Consider the following 27,002-nt stretch of genomic DNA (forward strand, 5'->3'; position numbering starts at 1 on the left):
ACATTAATGAAGACAAATCTGCTCCAAAAATTAAAAGAGATAAATTGTGGAAAACTTTACGTGAATTGGGATTCGTTTATGAAAATAACAATAGAAAATCTGCACTCACAGAGAAAGAAGAAATTATTTGTTGGAGGAGGCAATATTAAAGGGAGATTCTGGGAGACTGCTGATGTTTTTGAGGAATATTTCGGTCAAATGATAGATTTATTACCGACCAATTCTGTAATAGTCATGGATAATACCAGTTACTATTCAAGATTAAAGGAACCTAACCTAAGATTTACTCAAAAAAGAGTCATTCCAGCTATGCAAACAATATTCACCACAATTTAAGAAGTATAGTATAGATGAAATAGCAAAACAACATGGAGTTAAAGTGTTGTGATTACCACCTTATCACCATAGAATTAATCTGGGCTCAAATGAAGGGATATGTCGCGAGAAATAATACAACATCTAAACTTAAAGATGTTCGTCAACTATTATCTGACTTCATATCAAAAATTTGATCTGACAATTGGCAAAAGCTATAAGACGTGTCATAGCAGAGAAAGAAACATTCTGAAAACTCGATATATTAATAGAGGTAACAATAAAACCAATTATTATCTCTGTGGAAAATGAAGAAACTGATGATGATCATGATGCCTCCTTACCGAAAGAAGGCAACTTATGTGTTTAGGTATGTAATTATATATTTATATTACTAATTAAAAGTTTATATGACGCTAGTACCCGAAATATATTTATTATTAAATTATCAGGAAATGTCCCAAACCAATATTTACTATTTTTATAAAAATTAATGTGGGTACATAATATTGACATTTTCTCCGTCACTGAGGCGTTCAGTTATTGCTTAATCACTTAGGGTTTGCTCATTTGCATTGTATGATGTATTGTACTCGAGGTTTGTCGTGGTGATCATATTAAAGTCAAGTGAAAATTCAGACAAGAAGGTATCAATTATTACGTTTTTTTCTGCATTGACCAACCTTGTATTTAGACCGTTGCTGTAAAATTTGTGCTATCAATCATTTTCAAATGTACTATACACATTTCAACTTCAAACCCTTCTATACAGTTGTGACGAAAAAAGGTTTATTTTTTACACTAATTTGAATACCTACCTGCTGAAGAATGGCTATTATTTCAGTACATAAATGTAAATAAAAAATAACCTATATTAAAAAATACAGTAATTAAGACAATCCGGTCCTGAATAGAAATGCAGGCCCCTTTTTTATTCATGATTACGTTATTGTTTGGTTTCAGGGCCACAAATTGTTACATGTTTGGAATAAATCGAGGTATAATATCTACCGCGTCTAGCTGGGACACGACGTGAAGAAATACCACATTATGCTGTAATTGATTTTACCGAAGCATCAAACGACGGATTGACATCAATTGTACTATATACAACTGAAGATGCCATTCAAGGCGATAACTGTAGAGAAAAATGTTCGACTTCATTCAACGAAACAGAAACTTGGGTACTAAAATCGCTCAAACGACAACTGTCACCACTAGAGATACCGAAGAAGATCATGAAGTCGTTCATTACATTAGCATAAGTGTTTTGCGTTTAATTAGATTAAGCAAAGTTGCTCCATTCTCTTATAAGAAATGAATCTGTTATCGAATTGAAGAATTCTCGCTTAGATTGTTTCAGTTAATTGCAACTAGTATATTAATTATTAATGATATTCGGATGAGCATTAGATATAAGAATATGACCGATGAGAAATATTTTAAAATGCTTAGAATCGAAAAACCTAGCGTAGAAAAAACGGGAAAAGCCCTTCCCGGGGAGGGGAAACAGCCTGGACATAAAAAAGAAAAAAAAAAAAAAAGAGTGGAGTGACCATATTATAAAGAGTGTAATATTATTCCTAAGATATTAGAATCCATAAATGAGTCGCCTATTATCAAAGTCGCCAATCTCCACCTTGACCAATTTTAGAGGGACTGCGAAATTCTGTTATAGCTTTATGTCGGTCACGATTTGCCTAATTATTATAATTTGTTGTAAATATGTAATGAGAATGTTGTTTTACACACATTTTTTGTATCTACTGAGAAAATTTAAAAAGAAAAATGATCATTGGCGATTGCGATACTAATACTGTAACTTTGGTTACTTTGATACAAATTTCGGTGCCTCCAAGTCATTTGAAATGGGTCTAGTTAAATCAAAAGTCATTCTTGTTAAAATTAATTATATTTTAATAAAATTTTAATGCAATTACACAGATAGTGATATATTTTCTTCACTTTGTGGACCACAAAATGAGTCTTCGTGGTTAGGTATGATTGGTAGATCCATATTCTGTAAAGGTGCTTTGTAGTATTCCAACCTTGGATTTTGGTGCCATGTGTCTCCAAAATGAATTTCAAGCAAATTCTTGACGTCTTTTAACTTCTTATGACTGACATTTTGTATATTGATACGAGATAACCTTTCTTTAATCTTGGTTAAGCTTCGATACACTCCAGTTGAAACGTTGAAATTTCGATCACCCTTTACCAAAATCTCTCCAGGTTTTTTGATGGATCGCTTTAGACAAAGTCGTTTAAATTCGGTAAGTTTAAAATGCCACTGCCTTGTAGCTTTAATAAAGCTATCAGCCTCGGTCTTCCAGTCGAAAAAGTTAAAATCTTGGTCAGCTAACAAAACAGTGGCATAATCTTTCATTTCATTGTAATATTCTGCAGGATTTGCTACAACTTCAAGTTTTTTATTTCTATTTCAATCCGCCGAAATATCCTATCGGGGGGGGGGGGAGGGAGGTGAGGGGATAAATGAGTGCCCTCTAACAGAGAATAATAGATCCATTGTCTTTATATTCACTGGAGCTATATATCTAGTAAGCACAATCCTGTTCTTATTTTGACCGCCACATCCGTCACACATAAGTCTCATAGTAGTTACCTTTGACATATCTGTTTGGCATAAACGGTACCAGATTGCAGGGGCTACATAACTGGAATATTTCCCGTATTGGTCCTCGGTCCAGCAATGGCTGAATGAGGCCCAAGTGCAGCCTTTGAGTATCCCTGAACGACCGACAGTGAGATTATGTAAATAAAGCTGCCTGCTGTAATATGCCTGCTGGTCTGGCACTTTTGGTAAGGACAGGTTTTTCTGAAGGTCCAAGTAGAAAGTGATTATGTTGGTATTTTCTTCCTTCAGTAAATTATAGAATGCCCTGGCTCGTACCTTGTGGATTCTTTTTTGACATATTAAATTATCTTTTTCACTTCCCTCAGATCGTTTAATTTTTTCCTCTAGTTATAAACATGTGGAAAACATATCAGTACGTTGTGTACGAAAGCCTAAATTGAAATTTTTGTTAAACACCTCTCGGAAACAGCGTCTCTTGGCAGGTTCATTTGACGGATCGCTTGGATAAAAACGGTAGAGCTTAGTAATGTTTAAGTTTTCAGACAGATATCTCCGTTCGGATTTGCACGACAATAATATGACTCAATACATTTTAGCTGTGGTCGTGCACCGGTGGTGCAGCAAAAACCAACAAACAAGACAGTTTATTTACGCAGATGATACAGCTGTGGCAGCTCAGGGAAGTACCTTCAATGAAGTCGAAGTAAAACTAACAGATGCCCTAGAAGACTTAGCACTATACTACGACGAAAACCATCTGAAACCCAATCCTATAAAAACCCAGGTATCCACCTTAGAAATAAGCATGCCCGAAGGACACTGGAGGTGGAATGGCGTGGTCAGATGCTGGAACACAATGAGATGCCAAAATACCTCGGCGTACGTCTGGATAGAACTCTGTCTTATGAATATCACTGTCAAGATGTCAAGAAAAAAGTAAGCGCCAGAAATAATATCATCCGCAAACTAACAAATACAAAATGGGGAGCACAACCACACACTCTCCGTACTTCTGCCTTAGCAATATGTTTTTATGCCGTCGAGTTTGGAGCACCAATTTTTATAACAATAATAATATCAATTCGCTATTAATTTATTTCTAAAATATTTTCTTCGACCATTTAATACAGTCCCCAAGAAAAAAAGAAGAATATTGTTGTCGCATATATGTTAAAGTGATCATTTTTGTTGTCGCTAGTATTTTGACTTATGTATTTTTGTTTCTATTTTTTATACTGCATAATTTTTTTAAAAACAAGATACATGTAAATAATAAAATAATCATGATAATTACCACCGCAGAGTATTTATGCTTTTTGTTCCAGAACTAGCATGTTGTCGGTTAATATTGATTAATTAGTTGGGATCACGCAGACTTTTTAGTCAAATTAGTGAAATATTTTTTCTATACGTAGAAATATTACCATACGCAATTAGCTTTTTTCAATTACTTGATCTGGCTGCTATAATAAGACGACAAACGTATTAATTTACGATCTATATACTGAAGTAAACATATATAATCCCACTAACAGTTTTAATGGGTTTATGTAGCACATGAACAGTAACTACTATTATTTATTCGTTATTAATATCTTATATTTAAAGTCCGTATAACCGCAAGTAGAAGATACTTTGATAAAAGTTGTAAAAATCCATACTTTATATGACCGGTGAAGGATAAAAACAGACACAATAGAACAAGGGCGGCTCTACCATTAGGCCGCATAGCCACGCGCCTCCCAAATAAAACGTCTTGAAAAAGGCATGCAATAAACTATTTTTAAATTTGTAACATTTTATTAACTGTATCATCTAATTAACCTTCTCCCTAAATACTTTTTAATAAACCAGTCAATGAAAATCAGTGAGTTTTTTTCCTTGTTTACCTTTAACCCAGGTCGGGAGTAGGTCTGTCGCAGATAATAGCGCGCTCCCAAACTTGATGCTTTGTAATGCGTCGATAGCAATCGGTCAAATCGTAGACGGCAAGAATAATAATTGTATTTGTGATTGGAAAAAGGATAACAATCCAGCGAACCATGTTTTTAGAAAATAAAAAAACTGTTTTGCGCCGATGCCGCTAGTTTTACTAAAAACATTTCTATTGAACATTTGTGTACTTTGACAAGGTACATTTAATGTAAAAGTACTAACAGTCTATTAGATAGCCTATTAGATAAGTAGGTATTGATATTTGAAAGTACAAAAATCTAATCATTTTTCCACTCAAAATCGAAAACGTGAGTAACACAAAATACAACAGGGCATTTATAAAGAACAAATTTTTATTGCAAAAACAAACTTGAAACAAATGACATTTATATTCTTTTTAGTCTTCTGGGTCACTGATCTCTCTATTTGTTGTAGGATTTGTAGGAATATCATCATAGAAGGCCCTGTAGTCTAGTGGTATATAATGTATTATTTTCGAAACATCTTCTAACTTTTTGGAGTTAATAGGAAGTTTGCCATTGCATGCTTTTGAGATGGAAAGGTTTACACTATCTTGTTTTTTCATATTAAAAAGACCATAGGTGACACCATTAATGAATTCAGACGCCGTTATATAGCCTTTCATTGTTTGAGTATATGTTAAATGTCTGTATTTGCTTATGGCAAATTACTGTTTTTTTTTCACATCTTTGACAGTCTTTTGAAAATATTGTGGCTACAAGCCTTTGAAATCAAGTATATCGGTATTTGTTAGCCGTTTACTTGAAACTTATTATTGTTCGTTTTCTTGGAAGGCGCAATGATTTCGTTGTATTGATCAGGAGAATAAATCCTATTTATTCTCCTGATCAATCAATCAATCAATCCTGAATCAAATTATTTTTAGAGAGCTTAATAACTGAGAAATTTCTGTCACAATGCAAAAAACTATGGCTTCGGATTGGAAAATATTGATGAACTTCTTGAAATCTACATTCTTGGTCAGTGCAGTAAACAACCTGGTTAAAGTGTGATTACGGGTTTGTCCTGCGCATGCATCACAACATGCAAGAACTTCAGGGATATGTTCGGTAATGAAGTCCAAAACCGACGTACTGACTTCATTGGGGCCTCGCTGAGCATCTCCCTTTGTATATGTGTAGAACATTGATATATCATTGCCACGGCTATGGACATTAAAAACGTAATACCAAAGTTTGCGTAAATAAAATATTTCCTGAACTGGCATTAAAGGAAGGGAAAGGTTTTGCATATAATCAAAGATTATTGCTCCAACGTCATTTGTTTTCTTACAGGAGTTTTTTATAAAATTTAGATGCTTGTCTTTTATGTATCATAAGCTCTGCAACTATATATAAGCGAGGTTCCTACAGCCTCTGCCGCTTCTAGCATTTCGACCGCCATCGTTTTCTGTCCATCCATTCGTCTTCTTTGATGGCTCTATCTCTCATTATGTGCCGTACATTTTCTTTGTTGTGGTATGTAATTTAAAGCTTTCTTTGGCCATCTATCTTCATTCATTCGCTTCACGTGACCATACCACACTAGTTGTCTTGTTTCAATTCTATCTACACTGGAATATACAGTATTTGTCCTCCTTAGGCAAAGGCAAAGATTTACTTTACAAGTAAAAAATGAAAAAGCAGTTGAGTTATGCAATTGCTTTTTTTATGCAATTTTTTTATATGTGCTTTTCTAAGTAATGTATCCACCGCATAAAACGAGACCTCACTGTACTAAGTTTTGCTGTTTTTATGCGACAGTCGTACAAGAGATAAACACTACGTAGTGAAAAATTGGTCACAACGAAAACTTTTAACACCTGGAATTAAAAATGTATCTCAAAAACCTTCAGTCACTTGGCCAAATTGTTCTGCCACCACTTCACATAAAGCTGGAACGAATGAAACATTTGGTAAAAGCTGTGAACAAAAATGGTAATGGCTTTCAGTATCTTAAGACTAAATTTCCCCGAATCAGTGACGCAAGTTGAAAGCAGAAATTTTTGTTTTTCCGCAATTACGAGAGCTTATCATCATCATCATCACGTAGCGCTACAACCCTGGGTGGGTCTTGGCTGACTGTACAACTTTTTTCCAATTTGTTCGGTCTTCCACCAACCTAGGGTCAAATGGAATGTTAATTTTCCGGAGATCTGCTTGGATGTTATCTCTTCATCGCATTCTGGGACGTCCAAGTGGTCTTTTGCCTGTGGGAATCTTCTCCCATACCATTTTTACAAGTCTCTCGTTATGCAGTCTGTGCACGTGGCCTGCCCATCTTAGTCGCTGTGATTTAATTTCTTGGACAATATCGGCGTCATTGTAGAGTGCTTTTAATTCGATATTGGTTCTGATCTTATACTGGTTTGTGGTGATGTCATGGTGAGGTCCGAAAATGTTTCTATTCGTTCAAAGCACCTGAGCTTTTCTTCGTTTGCTTTGGTCATGGTCCACGTTTCGCATCCGTATGTTATTACAGGTCTGACGATGGATTTATTGACGAGAGCTTATGACAACTTAAAATAAACAAAGACAATGAAATATTGTATACCGTCAAAGTGAGAACACTTCAATATTGGAACATATAACCCGTGGTGAAAAATACAACGTCCTATAGTTGACAATGCAGGGAAAAATTTAAGTTATGTAATATATTCGTATCTTCTGTTTTTAAATGAGCTTCCACTCGAGTTCTATTCGCGTACACTAGTTCCAGTAGATGTGAATACACTAATAAAAACAAGGAAAAAATTGTACTAAAACATTGATAGTGAAGTTTTAAATTATTTGGACAAATTAAACTATGATAAATCTAATTAATATTTAAGCAACGTGGTTGTTAAATGTAATATTAAATAAAAGGATTAAAACTTCCTTATTATTTATATAACGTTTTATATAATCAGGGACACAAATCGAAAGTAAGAATAAAAATTTCTAAGAACATAATTATGTATTTGATTGATTACGATTAATATATTCAGCATTTCTATAATTGGCGATTACTTCTCAATGTTACCAGTTCAAAATAGAGTTTGGTTAATATTATACCGAGTATTAATAACATAGTGGTTTCTTTATTATAAATTTAATCAGGTATATTTTTTACTTTTCATTTTCTTTCTTCTTTTTTAGGCAATATTTTTGTTTTAATTTGGATTTTGGAATTTAATTTTAAGTTGGAGTACTACTCTCACGAGATAACATACTGAATGTAACGATTACAATACAAGAACTTAGCGATGTCCTAATGTCAACTAAAAATTCCGCTCCAGGTCCAGACGGTATACCCATAATTTTTTTATTAAACCTACCAGAAAATTGAATGTCTTGGCTGTTAAAATTATACAATTTTATTTGGACAAATCAGGTCTTTTCATCTGTATGGTCAGACAGCATTACTATTCCTCTGCTCAAACAAAGACAGAAAAAACATAGACTCGTATATTACTACGTATATATACTAGAAAAAATTATAAACAAAAGACTATTGTGGTATTTAGAACAAGAAAAACATTTCATTCCTCAGCAAAGTGGATTCTGTTAAAGTAGATCATGCGTAGATAACTTACTAGATTTAGAGTCAGAGATACACGAAGGTTTGGCAACTAATCAAGAGACCATCGCAGTATTCTTTGATATCACCAAGGCGTACGACACGGTTTGGAGATTTGGTATTATATCAAAATTGCACAAGGGGAGTCAGGGGTAATATGCTAAGATTCATAGAAAACTTTCTTCAGTAAAGAAAGTTTTCTCGCTTTCTCTGTTCGCGTCAATAATTCCATTTCAACAAAAAAAAATTAAGAAAACAGAACACCTCAGGGGTCAGGTTTGAGCCCAACTCTCTTTCTCATGGTTATGAACGATATACTGGATCACTGCTCCCTGTTAGTTAAGGGAAGACTATATGTCAACGATCGGGGTCTATTATCAAAGGGCAAGAATATAAGATTGATTCAAAAGCACTTACAAGAATCTATTTAGAAACTAGAGATATGGTCCAAGTCAGTAGGCGTTTAATTCTCCCCACTAAACACAAGATGCATGCTTTTCTCAAGAAAGCACGGGTTTCAAAGAACACCTTTAAAACTGTATGGCGAGGCACTCACATTGTCAGACAAAATTAATTTTCTCGGAATGGCATTTGAGAAAAATCTAACGTGAAAACAAGACATTTCAGAAATAATGTCGGTGATAACCCCGGTGCTTAAAGTGTCTATTGTTTGTAAATAAAAAAAAAGTTAATTAAGTTTTAAATATTAAGAATCTAATTGTTAAAATATTAATTTAAATCTGACCATCAAATATACGAGTATGTGTATATTAATAGAAATAAGTAAGTGCAATTCCTAGTAGCATATTTTAAATGCTCCAGTCTGACACATGGCAAGGGAGGAAATACCGCGAAGCAATATAAAACAAAAATAGATGTTGATTGCAAATTCAAACTTCTGTTATAAAATGTTTATTTTATAGACCTACACCAAATTGAAAACTAACGTAACATCACATTACAATTACTTAGAAACGAAATAATAGACATTCCTTGGTCAGTGACATAAGTTGGCTGTTATATTTGCTGATACGTGAGCTATTAAAATTTTAAATTTACAACGTTGAAGGAGAGTAAGATGATTACTTACAATTAGTAAGGATGCAGCTCCTGGCCTGCGATATCTGTGGCCTAGAAATAAACCTACCGTCTATTAACGACAATTATTTTCTTAAAACAACCGAAGAGTTGTGACATGACGAATACAACCATGAAACGATGATACTTTTTTTTGTAAGAATTGACATAATACAACTGTAATGGGTTCTACTAGGAACATTTGTTTGCAATATAAAATGTATATTGTTGCAGTATTACGAGATAGAATAGAAATATGCTTTATTCTCACTGAAAATTGTACAATTTTATGGATAAAGCTTACAAAAAGTCAAAAAAAAATAACAGTAACAATAAAAATTTACTCAAATTACATAAATCGTCAATATCACAAAATAAAATATACAATCCATTGCAAAATTTAACTAAATTGCAAATTGCTGCTTGTGATACCTAAATATGTAAAAATACTTAAGTTGCTTGTACCTAAACGTACTGTAATTTCTTAGTTATTCGTTAAAAAACTTCCACTGAATAATATGGTCTTTCAGATAGATAGGCTTTTGTCAATTTATGGAACTTAAGGAACGAAGTTGTAGATTTAAGTTGCAAAGGGAGATACTTGTATAATTTTTTTTGCCGAATATAATATAGATTTCTTTACTCAGTGGACGGAATCGGAAATACACATCAAAGGTTGAATTTCTGGTGGAGTAGTCATGGTTAGGTCTTACTGGAAAAACATGTAGGTGTTTACGAATTAAGCAAACAGTTTCTAAAATATATAGAGAGGGAAGAGTTAAAATCCCGTGATTTTTGAAGTAGCTTCTGCAATGTGTTATTCTATATATTCAGGGATTCTACAGTATTCACTGCCTTCCCTCGATCAACCGTTTCCATCTCTCTCTGTTGTCCCATTCTCCATCGTTTAGGCCTCTCTTACTCATGGCGTCGTCTACTTCGTTCCTCCAGGATTTTTGGGGTCGTCCTCTTTTCCTCCTTCCTATAGAACTCCATTCGGTTATTCTCTTGCTGTCCATCTGCTGTCGCTAGTTCTTCTTACATGTCCATACCACTTTAGTCTTTTTTGATCTATATATGTTAGTATGTCTGTTTCTATTGATGTTCTTTGCTTTATTTCGTCATTACTTCTCCTATCCATTCTTGTTAGTCTGGAGCATCTTCGCAGGGATTCCATCTCTGTTGCTACTATGCTTACTGCTGTTTTTCTTGTTTATCATCCAATTTTCAGTCCCATATGTCATAATACTTCGCACTAATGTTTTATAAATCTGTGTTTTTGTCTTCATATTTAGGTGTCTATCCCACCATACTGAGTTAAGTTGTCGGATTGCTGACACTGTACGAAAGAAAGAACTATACTGCATTCAGCTTTGTCAAGTTTTCTTTCACCTCACTTCGTTGTTAAAGAGGAATTAGTAGATTTAATAGTCAATCTGTAGTGTCGTCATTACAAATGCATTAGATTCCATAATGAAAACTTTTGATATGAATCATAATAAATTTGTAAGTATTGCAACTAATGGAGCTCCGGCAATGATCTGTAAAAAGTCAGTCTTATTGAGCCGTTAACGGATGATTTTCAGATTTCACAATTTAAAATATCCGGATGTTGTCAAAACAGTGTTAACCATTGTAAATTAAATTCTCACCAATGCAATGCAAAGAACCATCGACAATTAAAAAATTTCCTTGAGAAAAAAGATCGAAGAATTTCCAAATGACATTAATTTCGTTTGCATTGTTAGATGGACATCCAGTATATAAAAAATCTAGAAGAAATATTGATGAAACAAAATAGATTTCAAGATTTGAAAAATTTTAAATCGTTTCTTGATTTTTTTTCTGAATCCATTTGAAATTATCATAATTCAATACGAGTTTTCCATTTCCAATATAAATATAATCCAAACAACATTAAAATTTGAATTTAAATAGATGCAAGAATTTCAAGCTCTGCTATTAAAATATACCAATAAAATATACCGATTATTATTGAATTTTGAAAATTTGTACCAGAATCGAAGTATCTTGAATTAAAAAAGACTCGAATATTTTCATATTCGGAACAACGTACTTATCTGAATCTGGATGTAAGCAAACCTTCGACAAAGTACTTAAGCAGCCGAAGCTTCAGGGTTCGAATAGGACAAGTACTACCCCAACACGGAGCTCAGGAGGCAGAAGTCCATAGGGAGCAGTCCTGTCACCCCTACTCTACACAATATACACCGCAGATGTTCCAAAAATACCACAAAGACTACTCAGCCTTTATGCCGACGACACAGCGATAGCGGCTAAACACAGAAACTTAGAAGTAGCGGTCAACAATCTACAGACAGCATTGGATAACATTGAAGAATGGTATATCCAATGGAAAATAGCAATCAATTCAGAGAAGACACGACCAATAATATTCAAAAAGAAAAGAGAAACCCCAGAGGAACAGCTGTTAGTGCAAGGTAATCTCAACGAATGGAAGAGAGAAGCGAAATACCTAGGAGTCAATATAGACCAAGGCATTCACGCAACACGTGGACACAACCATCCAGAGAACAGCAACAGCCAGACCAGCAATAAGAGGACTTGCAGGTAGGAAAAGCAAACTGCACATAAAGATGAAAATGAGACTGATAAACAGCATAATACTTCCAATAATCACATATGCATCTCTCGCGATGAAACACATAAGCAATTCAATTAAAAAGACAAAAAAAATCCACAATAACATCCTCAAGAAGCGGTAAATGTACCCAGAATACGTCGCTAAACGCTTTATGTTAAAAGAACTGCAACAAGTAACGGTGATAGATAAAATGGCAGAAAAAGCCAGACTTAGGATTTCAGCCCGATCATGAGATATAATGCGTTCCATCGATGGAAGCAGAAAAGACCAAAACCGTAAATCATGACAAACACATAAAGTCTAGATAATGAGTATCTCTACCAACAGAAGACTTTCCGACTTTTTTAGTGGCACGTGCTGGGACACGCAGCACTGTAAATTTTAATAATTGATGTTTATTTTCATGTCAACCTTCAAAAAATAAATAAATAAATAAAGGCGAAGACTCGGGGCCCGAGCAAGCAATATCAGTTCGATGATATGTCACTAGAGAAAGCAGGAAAAGAGCGTCACTCGCTAGCCTGCATTGATCGGGCTAAGATAACGTGTTGGAGTTCTTGTACCAAGAACTTCCACACGAAAAGGATTTGGCTGATAGCGAGCCCCAATACACCTCGCCCCAATGAATTGTAATGCCCGAATGTCATTCTAAGGGGTGTGCAAGTCTCTCAGAATGAGTTAATCAAATTGCTTGAAATTATTCACCAAATTTTAAAGAACTGTCAAAAGAAGTAAACTAATTTTGTGTAACAATTAAATAATTTTAATATTTGAATTTAATACACATTGTGTGTACTTTTAATTAGTAAATATAATTTCTGTAAAAAAATTTAATTTTTAATACCATTTTGGCGTACTTTTTTAAGACGTATATAATTGCGGCTCGCTAAAAATTCAATTTTTGAAAAATGGCTCGGACTATCAAGGACCTTGGCAACCTCTTATATCAGGATGGGGAAAATTCCCAAAGAAGATATTTACCCTATTCCCCTATAAAATTTAATGAAAACGACTAAAAAATGTATAAAACAAATTATTATATAATCAAACATAATGTACATACTCCGAAACCAATATATATAGAAAAATTAACACTATCTACCTTCCTGAATCAACCTGCTAAATGTAGGCAAATATTAAAACTAAATACAAACATCTGAAGCGTGGTAAATTCTATGAAATGAAAGGTAAATACTTTTGGTATTTTTAATATTGACAATTGCGCAATCCAGTTTTCCTAGATTTTGTTAGTCGAGTCCAGAAACAATATTTACTGGTGATTAATAAGTAATATAAAGAGGTGGAATTGTTAGAACTGTTAAAAGGAGGAAAGCGTCATACCTGGGCCATGTGCTCCGTAATGATAAGTACAGTCTGCTACAGCTTATCGTGGAAGGCAAGATTGAAGGTAGAAGAGGTCTGGACAGAAAGAAGAAATCCTGGCTGAAAAACTTGAGAGAATGGTTTCAAATACCAGAAGATTCTAACACAATACATGCGGCACAAAACAGAGAAACCTATCGTTTGATGGTCGCCAACCTTCGGTAGAAGACGGCACATAAAGAAGAATAAGTAATATATAACTTTTTAATATGTTACCTATATATTTCAAAGACAAGAGATTGACTCTACGTTTGTTTCTTGATGGAATAGCAGAGGACTGGTTTGAATAAAAAATAAGAACATTAGGCTTAGATAATATTTTTGAGGTATGGAAAATTAATTTTTGCAGTGAATACCGTTTGGTATGTAGCACGGACCCAAAATCATATTTAGCTTGACTAGAAATATCGATAAAAAAATTAAATAAAATTGAATAAAATTAAATATAATATAATAAAATTACATAAAATAAATAAAATAAAATAAAATAAAATAAAATAAAATAAAATAAAATAAAATAAAATAAAATAAAATAAAATAAAATAAAATAAAATAAAATAAAATAAAATAAAATAAAATAAAATAAAATAAAATAAAATAAAATAAAATAAAATAAAATAAAATAAAATAAAATAAAATAAAATAAAATAAAATAAAATAAAATAAAATAAAATAAAATAAATTAAAAACCATCGCTCCGTAAAACCATTTTTAAGGAAAAAAATTAAGATTTTTTAAATTTTAAAGAAATAAGAACAAATTAACAATTCAGTAATAAGAAAACATAAAATTGCATTAACCCAAATATACACTGAAAGGCAAAAAATGGCCACCCTATAAATTTCGGAAAATAAAAATGGATTGGAAGTTTTATGCACTGTTTCATATTGTGTCTCAATTTAAATATTTATTGCGATCATGTATGCTTGTTTTTGACAGTTTTGACGTTTATGTTGTTGTTTTCTGTAGTCGCTGTTTATCTTTTAAGTTGAAAACGTTTAATTTAACAGTAATTTAGCTTTTCAAACAAGGATTTCGAGTATGTGAATAATAAAAATATGGTGTTATCTACAGCAGATGTTGCTCGAATTATTGTATTGCTACAAGACGGAGAAAGTCAAGTTTGTGTAACAGAAACTTAAGGTATTCTGAGAACTACAGTACGGAGAGCTTTCCATCGCTTTGTAGACACTGATACATACTCACGTCGACCTGGACCCGGACGTAGTAGAAGAGTTACCTCCCAAGAAATGAACTTTTAAGAAATCGCCATTTCACTGCAATTGCTGCAAGAAACCATCTGTAGGAGGTACGAAATATGAATGTAAATGAGAGAACGGTTAGAAGACGCCTCAATGAAAGATGACTAATGGCAAGAAGACCGGGCATATATTTCCGAATTACAACCCAGACATTGTAAGAATCGATTAATTTTTGCTCAACAACATCAACACTGGGATATACAGGATTGGAGCCGAATTCTCTTTAATGGTGAATCTCGGTTCTGTTTGAAGTTTGGCCATGGCCGAGAGAAGGTTTGAAGACGGAGAAATGAAAGATATGCCCAAGCTTGTATGTCCCAGAGAAGAAAGTTTGGCGGTTGTAGTGTCATGGTTTGAGCTGGAATCTCATTTGAAGCTCGAACTGAACTTATTTTCATCAATGGCCACCTGAATGCTCACCGGTATATAGTGGGTGTTTTGGCAGAAGCAGCAGTTCCATTTGATCCATTTATTGGGGACAATTTTGTCTTTAAGCACGATAATGCACGGCCGCATACTGCAAGAATCGTGACAAAGTACTTGGGGGAAGTAGGAATTAATACTCTAGAATGACTAGCCTAAAGCCCGGATGTGAATATCATCGAACATCTTTGGGATGAACTTCATCGTAGGGTTAGAAGTGAACCAGGCAAGCCAGAAGTCTTGCAGAACTTCAAAATATGCTTCGTGAAGAATATGAACGTATTTCTCAAGTTTTTATTCAAAATGTGTTCCTTTCTCTTCCAAATCGTATGCAACCGTTAATGTTTTAGGGCATAATACCCGATATTAGACAATTTTAGAACAAAAGTTCACTCGTAATTTCTAAGGAATTTAGCAGTAATGGCCATTTTTTGTTTTAAACATGAAATATGTTGAGTATAAAATTTGAAATAGTGCATAAAACTTCCATTGATTTTTTATTTTCGGAAATTTATAGGGTGGCCACTTTTCTTGCCGTTCAGTGTAGTAATAACGAGCTATAAGGAGTACTGTAAGAGAGGCCCTGGACGTAGACGTATATCCTGGTTGGCCAATCTTAGGAAGTGGTCTGGTCTAACGTCAACTGATCTATTTCGAGCTGCTGTGAAGAGAATAAGATGGGTCAATGGGGTCGCCAACATCTCTAGAAGATAGACAGATTTAGAAGAAGAAGTACTCAAGTCTGCCTGCACTTTAAATGTCTCGCGCCATTTTTTAGATAGTTTTTGTGAACAGGTTGGCATAATCGTTCATGACTAAATGTGAAGAATGATTTTTCCGTTGATATACTAATTGACTTAATTGTGACAAATTTCCAAATTTATATACAAAATAATATTAAAGATAATATTAAAAGAAATTAACGACACTAACAAATTCAAATATTTAGGATTCATACTCTCCAAAAATGGAACCACCGAGCAAGAGATAACCAGCAGATTAGCACAGACAAGAACATGTATTAAACAAATGAACGGGGTACTGTGGGATAGACAGATTACCAGAAATACAAAGAAGAGAATTTATAACACCTTGGTACGCAGTATAATGACCTATATAGCAGAGAATTGGGTAATAAATAAACGAAACAGGTCCAAAATCACAGCAACTGAAATGGAGTTCATGAGAAGAAGCTGCAGAGTGACAAAAATGGATCGCATCAGCTACATCGAAGAAAAACGTTTAATTTGGTATGGACATGTGAGAAGAACAGATAATACAAGGTTGATAGCAAACATTTCGGATTGGAGCCCAATAGGAAGGAGGAAAAGAGGTAGACCCCGAAGATCATGGAGGGATGAAGTGGACGAGGCCATGGAAAGACGAGACCTTAGAGATGGAGAATGGCAGAACAAAAAGGACTGGAGACGTTCGCTGAAAGAAGGAAGGCGGCGACAGCTATAAAAATCCTTATATAGATAGATATAATATATGATAGAGATGATAGAGATAATATTAATATACCTGACATTACAAAAATGGAAAAATTGATAGGTTCATTACGAAAATTGTGAAGTTTAGTTATAAAAAAGGAAAATGAATCACAGACAAAACCAAATTTTGACCAAATTCCTGTCAAATTAGATAACTAGATATATATTACCAGAAGAAAAAAAACTAATAATATTGTGATAAAAAAGGATTCCCTGGGAGGTCTCATCCAGTGGATTAGATCTCCTGCTCATCTGAGTAGGATGTAATACAATTTATCTAATACCTATTTATATTTTTTATACATTTCACAATTGTAGCTTCTTCTTTAGGTAATATATACTTTTTATATAGAAGTTATCAAATATTTACCTCAAGATTTTTTTTGGAAGTGGTCTGTTATAAACCGATGATAGATATTCCAGACTTTTGGAAGACTGTATTATTGGCATATGTATATTACAGCTTATATATACAGGTCTAGTGGATGGGCCCCAGAGTCGATAGTTCTAAGAGTATAAGTTTTTATTTTTGTGCAAATGTAACTCGAATAAATGTTTCCTGATATTTTTTAACAACAATACTATTATATATAATATGTAATTTAATGATACAGGTTATGGCCTGTTTTGTCAACATTATTCACAATACGTGTTTAAGTGAATAATTAAGATGATTTTCTAATAGAACAATAGAAATTTTCTAGTTTTCCACAAACACAAATTTAGTTCAAGGAAAGTCTACTTAAATATCTCAAACAATATTGTGACCTCGTAAAATACCCAGAATTTAATAGTCAAGCGGTAATAAATTTGTGGCTGTTATTATTCTATTGTTTTATTGAAACAATTATTCGATTTAATCGAAAATCTAAAATTACTTTAACTGTGACGACAAATAATAATATACTTTATTATTATTTAGACGAAATTTGGTATGTTACACCACGATACAGTTAAGAAAGAATGCAAGGGATGCAAGAAAGAAGCAAAAATGCTTGCAAATAAATAATCGCGGCTAATTATTGTACATTTCGGAGGAAGTGAGGGATGGGTTCCGAATGTTTTAAAATTATACGGAAAGAGAAGAGAGGATTATAACATTGACTACCACAAAGTATGGAAGTTGATATTTTTGAAGATTGGTTTGAAAACTCACTGATCCCAAATTTAGGGCAAAATATTGTAATAGTGCTTAACAACGCTTCCTATCATTCCCGATAGCTCAGTTAAATACCAAATATACCTTCAAAGAAAGCCGAACTGCAAGGTTTTTTCATGGAAAGTGGATAAACGTTTGAAACGTTAATAAGTATTATTCATTTAACAGTTACATTATTTTTGACAGATATCCTAAACACTCTGATCAAAGTACAGAGATCGTCGTCGTAAAGCTAGCCAAATTTGTCCTGATAATTAATTTTAATCTAGAATGTCGTGCACAGTATCTCAAGAAAAATTTTTATCAAATAAAACGAACAAAAATCGTTTTAGTAACTTATCGTCAAAAGTGGAATAAGAAAATGGGATCCCTCAGGGATCTGTTATATATAAGTACTACGCTATTTATAATTGCCGATTAATTATTATTAAAGGCCGAAAGGGCACAAAAGAAAACGGAATATGGCGAAGAGGGCACAAAAGAAAACGGAATATGGCGAAGAAGATACAACTCTGACCTATACAAAATATATCAGGATCCGGATATTATAACATTCATTAAAATAGGACGGCTGCGTTGGATAGGACATGTAGAAAGAATGAAAGAAGGCGAAATACCAAACAAAATATTCAAACAGATGCCAGTAGGAAAAAGAACAAGAGGAAGACCGAAGCTGAGATACTTAGAACAAATATAAAAGATGATATAACAACCTTAAAAATAAAAAAAACTGGAGAAAAAAAGCACGAAACAGATCAGAATGGAGAAGAATCCTGAAACAGGCCAAGACCCAAAAAGGGTTGTCGACCCAGTGATGATGATGATGATGAAAGGCCGATTATATGCTGACGATCTCGTAATATTTCACTAAAGCAAAAACTTAACCAACCTCTCACAAATTGCATAGAATTTCTTGTTAGCTATTGAAAAATGATCACAAAAAACTGGATTCACCCTTTGGACAACTATAACTCAATATGTAGTATTCTCTAAAAACAAATTTAGTACACCAACGTCATCTATATAAGCAACCACTATAATAACAAGATTCACTAAAATTACTGGAAGTCACTTTTGGCAGAAAGTTGAATTGGAAAGAACATATCAATAATATAATTTGTAATTTTAGCACATAAAAATTGGGGTTTAGACAGCAGTACATTGTTAATGATATACAGAACTATTATAAGATCCAGGCTAGACTACGCAGCTATATCTTATAACTCTGCATTGAAATCAGTACTTAAAATACTCGAAACTATTCACAACAGAGCACTCAGAATATGTTTGGGAGCCTTTTGTTCAACACCTATTGAAAGTTTACTTTGCGAAGCTAATGAATTCTCATTAAATGATGATAGAGCTTACCTTAGTCTAACGTATGCAACAAAAATTAAGGATAATCCAATAAATCCTGTCTCTAGAAATACTGTTACTGATAAGTTCCCAAACCTCACGGCAAATCCCCGTTCTGCTAAACCTTTCTATAAAAAAATGAAAGACCATTTGCATTGAGTTGACATTGTCATACCTCAATGTTTTCCTTATACACATGACCACAATTCACCTTGGATTTAACGCATACCATCATATAACTTTGAACTTACGTCATTTGACAAAAACTCCACCAATCATGATTTAATTATTTCCTTATTTTTATATCACCATTTTAGAAAAATCCTTAGTCGCTATAAAAATCATACCCAGATATACACTGATGGTTCAAAAACAACTGAAAGTGTGGAAGCATCTGTAGTAACTCCAGAGGTCGTTACATTCAAGCATCTAATGTTAGTATTATCTATACATCCGAACTGTATGCTCTCAATCGCGCCATAGAACTAACCAATTTGACAATAAACTGCAAATATACAGGTTGTAACAAAAAGGTGGGTCATCAATTAAATTGCGTATTCTGGGAACAAAAATAGTTCGATTGAACCTAATTTACAGTACAAATGTGCACATAAAAAAAGTTACAGTTCTTTGAAGTTGGTAAATGAAAATCGATTTTTTTTCAATATATCGAAAACTGTTAGAGATTTTATATTAAAAATGGACATGTGGCTTTCTTATGGCAGGAATATCTTTAAAAAAATAACGGTGAAATTTGTTCACTCCATAAAAACTTTATGGCGGTTTTGTTCCCTTAAATCCCCAAGTGTTTGTATACGTTCATATTAAATTATTTTTGTGGTACCATTAGTTAAACACAATGTTTTTAAAACTTTTTTGCCTCTTTGTACTTTTTCGATAAGTTACAAAATTTTCATTTTGTAACTTTAAAGAGCTGTAACTTTTTTTATGTGTACATTTCTACTAAGGTAAGTTAGGTTCAATCGAACTATTTTTGGTCTTAGAATACGTGATTTTTATGACCTACCTTTTTTTCCAATAAACCCGCTTTAAAAAATAATTAAAACTGTCCTTTATCAGGCTCATATCAATCATAATGAGATAAATTTCATCTGGATTCCATCTGGAAACCAAATAAAAAGTGCTGGTTTTAAAATAATATCAGCCCTTTATGGTGTTTGGTGGTAAAAGAGTCATTGGAGTAGATTTGAATGAACTGAGGCATTATACATGTTTCAAAAAGAAAAGTGCAAAAAAAGTTAATTCAACCATGCTTCTACTGACTGAATCTGCATCCGCTCAGCGCTTTAGGGTTTATGACCAAGCCTTTGCTGGACTTCGTAATAAATTATACCAAGTCCAGCAATAGCTTGGTAATAAGTTATACCCAAAAAAGTGTGGTTGGGAAATGGAAAAATCAGGTTTAGAGCAAATATAAACTACCGATATACTCTTGTCTGTTAGTCTATTGAAAAAAATTAGTTGTAAGTGTTTGAAGGAATGTTTTAAGTCATGTGGTTGTATTAAGCATGATTTGAAGTGTACTGATTACTGCTTTAGCTACCACGGGTGACTATCAAAAATTTAATTTGTTTAAACAAAGATTTTTTAGATAATCACACATCTTTCAAACGAGAATATTTGTATTTACGGCTTTAAGAACTTCACGTTTGGTAAGTTTATCTAAAAAAAATTAAAGCAGTTAAAAATTTAAAGCATCTTTGGGATTTGGTAATGATTTAGGTTTTTATTTCCGAGTAATATCGAATTAAAAAAAAAAGAATCAAATTGCTTCATGGGAAGAGGAGTAAATACGTTTTTTACATATACTGATTTTAAACTTTGAAATTCAAGTTTCTTCAACCTAGTTATTTTGCTATTTTTCAGGCGCGATTTTTCTAATGTTCAATCTAAGTGGTTCAAAAATATTGAATAAAACAGGTTTGTTTCCCCCCCTTTTTTTTGTAATTATGGCTATTTTGCAGCAAGGTTAATATCTGTATCTATAGAGTAGGGAGGGCGAGTTAAGTTTCACAGCACTTGGGCCACAATTGACCCATTGTGCATCCTCCCAGGGAGCTGTCGTCCTTAGCTCATTGTTCATCCTGCCAATTCTAGGAAGGTGGACAAGTCATCAGGGGACATCTCCCTTATGTGGGCAGGTGTGGGCCAGGACTCGCCTAACGCGTACTCTCGTATTAACGATAACTTGGGCCATTAACATAGGATATACTCTACAGTTTCGTTTTCTCATTCACACTTCCTGTATAGAGGTGTGTCTACTAGCCCCAGTGTGTCGAGTGTTTGCTTAGTTGACAATGACCAGTTAAAAAACTAACTGTCAAGCGTAGTTTTTTCCTGGTCATTCCCAAGTACTTCTTTAATGCTGACTTTTCAAGGTTACTTAGTATTACCCTGCCAAGTCTACATCCTTGCCCTTCTTCCCATCTGTTCACGGTTTACGTATGGAAGTGACATTTGACAATTTCCGCGATTGTTGTAGTTGATCAACTAAAAAGATCCCCAGGTCCTAAAAGTCTTAGACCTGCCGCCTTCCTAGCCAATTGGTCAGCAATGCTGTTGCCTTTATTCCTATTGTGTCCTTTAACCCACCTCAGGATGATGGTATTACCATCCGAAGCTTGAGTTAGTGCTTGGAGTTAGTTAGAGCAGTGATGTGGAGTATATACCGCATCCTGAGCCTTATTCCATTTTGGAGCAATCGGTGTATATGCAATACGCATTTGCCGGATCGCATTTGCCACGTTTGTCTCCCTATACTATCTTGTTTTGATTTTGTAGGGTTTTTCAAAGACAAACTTTGGTTTAATTGAGTCTCAGCTTGCCTGTAGCAGCTCACGCAGCAAGCACTTTTCGTTTTCGGGATCGACAACACACCAGCCCGCCTTTACTTGCCGAGAGGCAAATTCGCACTGTCCTAAGTCCAAGTCCTATAACGCGGGGTAGAGAGAGACTATGAGGGAGAGGGTCGCAAACACATTAACACGAGAGCTGACGAGGTGAGCGCACAAGTTGATAAATACGATTACAATATTCTGAATAGGTTGTTTTTACAACAAATAGTGAGTGTTCTTTGCACCATGTTTCTATTAGTCGGAGAGTAACTTGTAATCTCTCACATAGTGTGCAAAAGGATAATATCTTAAAACAATTTTAACCAGCCGTATCTTATAAAAACTTAGTAATCGCTATTTGATTTTTGTACTACTTAACTCCAAAATAAATCGTTTTTGAGTTATAAGCAAGGAAAGTAGAAAAAAGCGATTTTTTTTTAAATATTTTTAAATATTTTTAATTTTTATTCATTATTATTGAAGGTATCACAGAGCTTTTTCTGCAAAAATCAGAATACCACCTCTCATATACACTTGAAACTAGATCCGGCCTGGTCTATTAGCCCTCTACAGATAGATAGAGATAATGTCTTTAAATATCCAAATTATTCAATTTTTTTATCAGTCGGTTTAAAATGTATGAATATATCGTGATCAATATCGGGGAGTGATCTAAGAATAGGTCATAAGATGGGATCATCTTGCATTTTTTAATATTTAAACCTTTAATAATTATAAAGTGTAAAGTAATCAGCGAGTTTATTCATACCGGCTTGATAGTGTTGCAGCTAAATTGATACATGCTTTCAAACATGGTATGTAGGAACTGTTAACCTTGACGCCAATAATTGTCATTGTTATCTAGAAATAGGTTAAAATCTTCAACAATAATTATTTTGCATAACAGCTGGTTTTGTATATCGTTTTGGACGTATAAATTTTCCATGTAAAACTCTACGATTTTATAGATTTAACCAATTAGATGAATTATTGAGTTTAATTATCCTTATTGGTACACAAATAAATACGAAACAAGTTTTTCTTTGAACTGATTTGCTACATTATGCACCATTGAAATTCCTATAAGTTTCAGTGGAATATTTAGCATACATTAGAACACCTGCTTTGTTATTGCCTCCAACTATATATCAGATTATAATATCATTACAAAAATCGTTTTATTGATCGACAGAAAAAATTACATAAGACGTAAGAAACTGTTTTTCATACATCCTATACTAATAAACATTTTAACTATGCAATCGTCTGTGTCGAAGGTGCAATTTTGTTATAGGTGGGATGCGCTATTTTATGTTAATCATCAAATTACTGTCAATAACATTTTTTGGTGAAATGTGGGGTTGTCATATGTAAATCATTTAATATGATTGTCCTTCGGAGTTTTAAAATTGCTAATAAAAAGTGGTCGTTATTGTTGTTGCATTTCTAAATTCAGGTGGGTTAATAATGATCTTTATTATTTATTACAATTTTTTCGTTTTAAAAGTTACAACGAACAGTTAAAAATGATTGGACAAGACATTTTAGATCTAATTGACGTTCGGAGGCAGTACAAATCCATAAACAGAGAAAAATACAATGAAACACAGAGCAATCAGAAAAAGAATTACGCTAGCAAAAGACCGATGGCTACAAGAATCCTGTTTAGAAATTAAGAAACTGAAGCAACGGCACGACAGCTTCCATTTGCATAAAAACTAATCGTTAACAGGCAAAAGTAGAATTTACAGGCAAAATAATATTACAAGACTCTCATGGTAGAATTCTAGTGATATTAAAGAGCGATGTACCGAATGAGAAAATTACATAATAAAATTATTTAGAGATGGCCCTCTACTGTCCCCCGTAAAGACGAGGGACCCAAAATAACAAAGTCAGAAGTTACGCCTGCAGTAAAGTCCACGAAAAATAATAAAGCTGCTGGTCCAGATGAAATACTAAGTGAATTGCTAAAACTGGTCAATGAAAAAAACAAAGATCTTTTAGTCCAACTACTGAACACTATCTATTCCACAGAAATCATTCCGCGTGAAATGCTGACATCAACATTTATTTGTGTAGGTGGCCAGCAGATTGAGAGAGTAAAAAGATATACTTTCTTGGGAACGATAACGTGCCAACTTCGTGAAAATGAAAAGGATTTTATGCATCAAAGATCTGACATTGGCCCACAGAATAAGGCTAATTAAATGCTGTACACAGTGTACTCATTAAACCGGAATACAATAAATCGACTTAACGCGTTTGAAATGTGGACATTTAGAAGATTGTTAAGGATTCCATGGGTAGATAGAGTCACGAATACAGAAGTGTTAAGGAGAATAGGAGAATAGGCAGAGAGAGGGAAATGGAAAATACAATAAAAGAAAGAAAATTGCAATACCTCGGACATGTGATGAGAGGCGAAAGATACAACATCTTGAGACTCATAATTCAAGGAAAAGTAGAGGGTAGGAGAAGCGTAGGAAGAAGATGCGTTTCCTGGTTGAAGAACCTGAGAGAGTGGTTTGGTTGCAGCTCAAGGCAATTGTTCAGAGCAGCTGCCTCGAAGGTCGGAATAGCCATGATGATTGCCAACCTTCGTCGCGGAGATGGCACTTAAAGAAGAAGAAGAAGAGATGACCAAAGAGTCTATCAAGAAATTACGTCTAACCGAGATACTGGTCCACCGATTGTAATCTCAGAAGTTCAGAAGGCCATCGATCAAGGAAGGCTTCTGGTCCTGACGAAATACCTGCAGAATTGTTACAACTATTAGATTATGAGTGTTGTGATTATCAACTCCTTCTTTAATAAGATATACAGCAGCGGTAAATTACCAGACAACTGGTTAGAATCAATATTTATAACTATTCTCCATAAGAGCAATGCCAGACAGTGTAGTGACTATCGACTTATCTGTTTAATGAGTTATACGCTCAAAATCTTTATGAAATATTGCATTGTCGTATATATACACTTTGTAAGGGGATAACTGGTGATGAGCAGTTTGGTTTCCGAAACGATATGGGTACTTGGGAGGCTCTTTTTTGCATGAAAATACTTTTACAAAAGAGCATTAAGTTTAGAAAAAATATTTACGTATGTTTTATAGATTTGAAAAAAGCCTTTGATAGAATACCACATACACTACTATTTCAATGCTTTAATTCAGTTGACTTGGACACGTGTGTCATAAGCTTGCTCAAAAATCTTTACTACAATCAGACCGCTTGTATTAAGGTAGATCAGTTCCACTTCAGTGTTGCTATTCTCTCTACAGCATCAGCCAGTTCTGATCTTCGTCATAGCTGACGGTTTGGGATCTTGCCTCGTATTGAAACGCCCAACATAACACGGTTTATCGCCCTTTGAGCCACACGGATCTTTTTCACTGTTCTCCTTGTCATAGTCAATGTTTCCGCTTCGTAAGTCAACACTGGCAAAACACACTGATTAAAGGTTTTTCTTTTATTGGTATGTCGGACAATTTGAAAATATGGTTTAACTTGCCGAAGACTGCCCCAGTCAGTCTTATATGACGGAGAAGCTCAACGGTTTGGTTATCTTTTCCTACGCGAATCTCGTAACCTAGGTATTTATAATCCATGACTTGGTCTATGGATCTTGCTGCTACGCATATATCTTCTCTGACTACAAGATTTGTCATTATCCTGGTTTTAGATATATTTATTTTCAATTCCCCTTCTTGCGAAGAACGGTAGAGCTGATCAACATCATTAAAGTGAGAAAGGTCCAATATTTCGATCATTTAATGAGAGGACCCAAATATCGCTTACTCCAGTTGATCATTCAAGGCAAAATCGAAGGAAAACGCTGGGTTGGAAGACAAAAACTGTCTTGGCTGCATAACATTAGATAATGGACAGGTCAAACGGTGGAGGAATTGTTTCATCTAGCTGCCGACCGAGAAACATTTCATCAGGTTGTTAATACGATGATAGCCAACGCTTGAAAATAAATATGGCACACAGAGAAGAAGAATCTACTTCTTTAGTGTCATCGGTATTCTCAATAGTCCACCTTAGGGAAGAATTTCCCCACACGGCCGCGCCCCGCATGAGCACTGAGCCTGAACTAGAGGCCCGAACCCCGAACACGGCATCCATTCTACCCTATCAAGTCTTGGTGAACCGAAGCTTCCAGTTGCCAGTTTTTCCTACATATGTATACAGGAAACCATAAAAAAGAAACAATGGAAGCGAGATGGTGGCAGAGGAAAATATACAAAGAAAGAAATGCCCAAACGTTAGCAACTATTGGAAACGAAACAGAAGAAAACTTTACTGGAATGTCACGAATGGATTTTGACTTTATCCTCATTAGTACCGGAGCTAAAATGGGTAGAAAACAAAATGTTTCAGAAAATCCATATCTGTAGAAGAATACCTAGTTCTGACGCTGACATTTATTGTGACAGGTGATTCATACTTCAGTTTGCAGATTAAAAATTTCAAAACAAGCGATTGGACAAATACTTCATGAAGAAGGTCAAGCAATAGTAAACTGTATGAAGTATTATGAGGGTCTGTTTCGTTGTTGTGTGTTTTTTTTATTTAAGCTCGTTTCCTGAGCTATGAACCTTTGAAGCTTTCCACTGTCTTTCGGCAATATTACTTTGTCATTTTCATTAGAGCGGAAATTTGCTGCCATGAATCTTCTTTTTCAAGTTGTTGATTTAAAGAAGGAGAAGATAGAAAAAAGGACGTACTTTATGAAAACAAATTAAAACATGGAGTAAGGATAAATATAAAGACACATACGCTAAATCGATTGAATTAACAGATCCACCACATAAATCGATTTATAGAAAATAGACTGTTAAAAATATCAAGAGATAAATCACCATCTAAAAGGACATCAACCAGAAGACCAAAAAAGCGATGGTCAGACAATATCTGAAACAAAGAAACTTAAAACTG

The 27,002-nt window shown here is 34.1% G+C and overlaps 1 protein-coding gene across 1 annotated transcript in view; it reads right to left on the reverse strand.

Annotated features, from left to right (window-relative positions):
* LOC140452069 (semaphorin-1A-like) overlaps positions 1-27,002 on the reverse strand; it is a 559,254-nt gene that overhangs the window by 312,254 nt on the left and 219,998 nt on the right. The gene's annotated exons all lie outside the window — the stretch shown is intronic.

This window comes from Diabrotica undecimpunctata, chromosome 10 (genome assembly GCF_040954645.1).
Source record: "Diabrotica undecimpunctata isolate CICGRU chromosome 10, icDiaUnde3, whole genome shotgun sequence".
NCBI classification, from domain to species: domain Eukaryota; kingdom Metazoa; phylum Arthropoda; class Insecta; order Coleoptera; family Chrysomelidae; genus Diabrotica; species Diabrotica undecimpunctata.